The sequence below is a fragment of the Amphimedon queenslandica genome, unplaced genomic scaffold, assembly GCF_000090795.2.
Source record: "Amphimedon queenslandica unplaced genomic scaffold, v1.1 AMPQUscaffold_11026, whole genome shotgun sequence".
Taxonomy (NCBI): domain Eukaryota; kingdom Metazoa; phylum Porifera; class Demospongiae; order Haplosclerida; family Niphatidae; genus Amphimedon; species Amphimedon queenslandica.
This window is the reverse complement of record NW_003548729.1, coordinates 1-3715: the sequence shown is the minus strand read 5'-3', so window position 1 is coordinate 3715 and position 3715 is coordinate 1. Positions and strand designations below refer to the sequence as shown.

The window sequence follows — 3715 nt, the reverse complement described above, 5'->3', positions numbered from 1 at the left end:
ATTAGTGTAGCATTACAGTAAGTATCTTCTTTGTATACAGCAACGTATCAGACCGGGGTTAAATCATGAGCGAATCAGGACTGTAATCATTAAAGTTACATTAATGTTAACTTTACAGCTCAGTATCATAATGTAATTTCTTGGCTGTGTAGCTAATCGATGTTATAGACCTCTTGGTGCTAAATATATTCATGAATAGACCGTATTGTTCTAATGAGAAAAAAATTTCATAAAATTTCAAAACCGCCATTTTGGTGTCCAAAATACAACAGTAATGGCCTTCTTGTTATGCAGTTGGCTGTCATTCACGTCATAAAAAAGGACAGAACTTGTCTTTTTATCGTTTCTCCGTGGAAAGATAGGTGTATAGCTACTATCAGAACTGGTTATCAACGAAGTAGACCAGCAGACAGTCACAGGTAGGTCAGTTCTTACGAGTTTTATTATTGTAAAAACACCATAATAATCCCAAGAATAATAGATAATGTACTATCAGTATTTTGAATTGAAAACAAGCCTATAGAACAAATGCTCTACAAAGATACAAGAGGGGCTGTTGCTAGCTAGCCGGAGCCAAAGAAGTCATTACAGTTTGGACTCAAAGGAATGGGTTCACTGCTGATATTCTAAATGCCAACAGGACAAGAAACAGAGTGCTACAAACAAGGAATGAAGTTGGTACATATTGTTTCTGCAGGGAACACAAGGGAAAGATGATTGCTTGCAATGGTACGTCCTAACTGTCACAGTGAATGGTTCCACCACAACTTAATGCATTGGGGATACTGTCCATACATGCATATTGTCTTAAAGTGGTTTTATTACTGATTATTATATATTTTGTTTGTATTATTATTTTCCAGTAATAATTTTTTTCTAAAACAAGTATTTCCAAAACTGATTTACATAAATTTACTTAAGTAGCACAGTAACAATCTTATCAATTTGTCAGATATATATACAATGTAGCAGAACAGTTTGAACCCTTATCCACTATGGCCAGCAAAATAAAGACATAGCAACTGTCCAACAACCTACCTGTTGTAATATTTATACGAGCATTTATATGAATCCAAACTTTTATAAGCCTTCATTGCTTTCTATGACCCCAAGCTGACTGCAACTGAGGCCACTTCTCGACGAATCTGGTATGGGTCTGATTGATCACAGTACTTCTGACCACTGATCCATTCTATTTCAGCATTATATCTATTCTTATCAGCTCCGGAAAAAGAGGAAAACTATTTTCTACCATGTAAAAGATAGGCCATGTTGGACACCAAAATGGCTGCTACAATGAAAACCACACCTAATGGGTGGGGCTAAAAGTTAGAAATTATTACGGTAACATTATGACTATATTTAGCACCAAGAGGTCTATACCCTGAGTGATATTATTGTATTAATGTTCAATTATTCATACAGTGTATTTACTATAAAGTTTGTTTTATACAAATATTATGCTGGTATGCATCTGACCCACAGTAATTCTATCTGTGTGATAGTTACTTTAAATTAAGTCACGATGCGTATTAGAAATTTGAAATATGCTGCTTAATACTGACGTCACTAAATTACAGCCAATGAAATTGATACACATGGTTGCTTGAAGATACTGTTTATATAAACTCAGCGTTGGGTTAGCAGTTGATATTTTTAGTTAGGAGAATGGAATTCCACCGCTATTCCTTATTTGTCCTGTTATTTGTCCTGTTATTTGTTAAGGTCAGTAGCTCCTACTAATGTGTCTAGTTATCTTATACTACAGCTACAGGCCATACAAGGGTATGGGAATGGTGTGCCACCGGATGATTCAGGAGGTGGCTCTTTTCAAGATGATGCTGGTTCTGATGGTGTAGAGCATATTCTTGCCACTATCCTTCCCTTACTTAGAGATAATGGGTATCTCCCTGCACAGTGTGCCATTATCCTTTTAAAATTGTTTCATTACGACACTTTGAATATTTCTTTTTAGTCTTATCCTGCCACATTTTGCCGTTATATTTGCTTTGGCCATACGTCCAGTGCTGCCAGAGCCTTTTGCAGCTCAAGACCCACAAGGTCTACTTGACCTGTGGTACTACTGGTAGACTTGGTACTGTGGCACTTTTTGACTTTCATTATAAACTTTCATTATTATTGTATTATAAAAGTCTTTATTGAGTTGATTCTTGCCATAACTGATCAATTATACCTGGAGTGGATGTGGGTGTCACAATACTGTGTATGCAGCAAAATTTTGTTGTACATGAATATTTTCACAGCTTCATAATAGCATCAATCTAATTCTGGGCTTAATGACAAATTGCAAAGAATTTTACAAGTTAAAATTATTATTAGAATTAAGAATTTAATTTAGATAGTCTGCAGAAACAAAATTAATTGTCAATCATTCACAAAATTTTATTACACAAAATTTTGTTTGCATACGGTATTTCTTGCTGGCGGCAAAATTAGTGTGCATCATTTAACAGGACTTTAACAAGTAAGGTTATAAAAATATGTGTATATCTAATATAGTGACCTTGTTTTTCCTTACAGATTTCGGAACCTTTTTGCTCAAGTTTAGAGATGACAAAAATCCTTCACTACTTATGATGATGATCATATGAAGAAATGATAAAAACCTACCACGGCATATTTAGACTCTTCATAATATATTTTTTTATTATTAATACGAACACTTAAACCTCTCTTTTGCTTTCCATCAAAAAAGAACAATTTATCAATTTGTCACTCTGTTCAGTGTTCAGATACTAGTATCATAATGCATGTATAAAATATCACAGGCATTGTTTGTTTCACTACTAATCACGTGACCATACTATAAATGGGCATTGGAGAGTGGCTGATGTCATGATGATGACTCAGCATAATCAAGCTGTTGTGGCAAATTTGTCAATGCAGCATCATACAATATGTCAATATTGTCACTGTGTTAATCAAACGGGTCTTTTTGTTATAATAGTATCTTGAATATTAAGTGCTGTATAGTAGACAAGTTTGTCACTGTACATGTATTAAGGACAAATAGCGTGGGCCCAATTATCTGTATAACAGCAGCAATCATTTCCCTTTATATTTATAATTTGTGCTTTTTGCTTTTTTTGTTATGATATTTTGTTTTGACAAAACCTCTTGTCTAGCTATTATTATCAATTACAGTATAAACTATGCTGTTACTAGTGCCTTATGATTACACTAGTCAGTAAACATGTATTGGCAATAATTATTAATTCTTTACGGTTTGTGTATAATAGATTATAATAATATTATAATTTTAATTATTATAGCAGCAATAATTAAACACAATAAATAATAAGGTTCATTATTATGAATACAAATTAATTATTATTAACATTATTAACTAACTTGTAGTCATGTGACTTAATTCACTAGTACACAGTGAGAATCAGTCATCTACCAATCAAATTTACACACGTGGATGCTATAATTCACAAAAGTCATGAACTTGAAGTTCTTGTATTCTAGTGTATTAGCTATTCTAGTGTAACTGTTCTAGTTTCTAGTAGAAGTTTTAAGTGATGGGGTCCCCATTCTATTGCTTACTTGTCCTTTCAGTTATATTGTTCACTTTTGTTAAGGTTAGGCTCATTATCATGGTGTCATGTCTCTTTATATCTCTGCTATAATTGCCGAAGATAGGGTGTGAGTATGTTACTGACTATGACACTGATGATACTGAGTATGGTAC

The 3715-nt window shown here is 33.6% G+C and overlaps 1 long non-coding RNA gene across 4 annotated transcripts; it reads left to right on the top strand.

Moving 5' to 3' along the window:
* The first annotated feature begins 7 nt into the window (after nt 1-7).
* Nucleotides 8-2741, top strand: LOC109589676 (uncharacterized). 4 transcript variants are annotated; one of them, XR_002188863.1, is made up of 4 exons: nt 8-419; nt 482-1725; nt 1769-2485; nt 2542-2741. It is a non-coding gene; the product is annotated as an uncharacterized LOC109589676 (long non-coding RNA). The 4 variants fall into 4 exon arrangements; XR_002188862.1 differs by having other exon boundaries at nt 474-1725; XR_002188864.1 differs by having other exon boundaries at nt 8-1725; nt 1775-2485.
* Nucleotides 2742-3715: the final 974 nt, after the last annotated feature.